We start from the raw sequence: 1,594 nt of genomic DNA, 5'->3' as shown, positions 1-1,594 counted from the left end.
AGAGAGGGGGAGGGGAGGAAGAGGGGGAGGGGGGAAGAGAGGGGGAGACGGGGGAGGGGCGTCAGGACAGGATTGAGGAGGTTCCCATGGGGGTCTCAAAGACTGACCCTCACTCTCTGCTCCCGCAGGATCCCCAGGAAGCGCCCCCAAGCCCACTCTGCTGGAGCCCCGCCCCAGGCACGCTGCGCCTGGCCCCTGGCCAAGGGGCTGAGGAAGGGGGCCCGGGAGCCAGGGTGGCAGGCTCCCCAGCTGGGAGGCCTACCCTCTGGGATCCCTGGGGCTCTGCAGTCCTGGTGGCCCTCCCCTCCCGGGTGCCCAGCACATAGCCCAGGGCGTCGCAGACGTTTGGTGGGAGGAGGAGCGCGTGACGGACGCCGCTGGTGCCGAGGGCTAAGCCGCACCTGCGTGCCCACACGCCCTGTGTCTGTGAGCAAGTCGCCGACCTCCTCTGAGCCTCAGTGTCCCCATCTACAGAATGGGGCGTGTTCACCTGGATCCAGGGCCCCGTCCCTCAGTCACTGGTGGTGGGTTATGAGGCAGGACTCCCCCAGGGTACTGTTCTTCCTGAAGAGCCGTCAGGCTGGGGAAGAGTCGGGCTTCCCTGGTAGCTCAGATGGTAAAGAATCCGCCTGCAATACAGGAGACCCAGGTTCGATCTGCGGGTTGGGAAGATCCCCTGGAGAAGGAAATGGCCACCCACTGCAGTATTCTGGCCCGGAGAATCCCGTGGACAGAGAAGCCCAGTGGGCTATAGGCCACGGGGTCGCAAAGGGTTGGACACAACTGAGCCTGAAGAGCTTGGATGGATGAATCGGAGGGGAGGGGCCAGGCCAGGACAACACTGCTGGGCAGGGGTGCCTTGGGAGCCAGCTCAGAGGTTGCCCGTATCCCAGAGGGCCTGGGTACGTCGTGCAGCAACTGGGCTGGAAAAGGTCTTGAGGTGAGAAGCTCGGCCCGTCCCTCACAGTGTCTGTAGCCCACCCCCGTGAGGCCCCACCCCCGGCTGACTGATTGACCGTCCTCGTGCAGGTAGAGGGGAGCCGGAGGAGCTCCTTGTTGGGAAGCAGTAGGTGGGGGTGGGCACAGCTCTGTCCCGCCAGGGCCGGCGCAGCGTGGCTAGATCTTCTGGTTCTTAGGAGAAGCCCCTACCCCGTTACCCTGGAAATTGTTCTGCTTCTAAAGACTTGGCAGCAGCGTGTTCCTGTCCTGCTGTGCAGAGTCAGCTGTAGGGGAGGCACGGGGTGGGGTGAGGGGCGGGGCCGCCCGCAGGGTCCCTGGGCCGAATAGGAGGGTCCCCGAGCCAGTGAGCGCTGGCTCTGCTCTTGCCACTTAGGGTCGCTAACCATTTTTTTGTTTTGAATCATTCTTAACTCGGGTATTCATTTTGCACTGGGCCCAACCTGGGTGTGGGGAGACCTGAGCCCACCTAGGGGGAGGAAGGGAGAGAGAGGTCTTCAAACACGGGGAAGGGAAAAATGGGGGAGGAGGAGAGCTGGTGAGTAGCGGGCTGGGCTGGGGGCTGTGTGTGTGCGCGTGTGTGTGTGTGCGCGTGTGTGTGTGTGCGCGCGTGTGTGTGTGTGCGCGCGTGTGTGTG

Source organism: Oryx dammah, unplaced genomic scaffold, assembly GCF_014754425.2.
Source record: "Oryx dammah isolate SB20612 unplaced genomic scaffold, SCBI_Odam_1.1 HiC_scaffold_21, whole genome shotgun sequence".
NCBI classification, from domain to species: domain Eukaryota; kingdom Metazoa; phylum Chordata; class Mammalia; order Artiodactyla; family Bovidae; genus Oryx; species Oryx dammah.
This window is presented reverse-complemented; position numbering follows the sequence as displayed.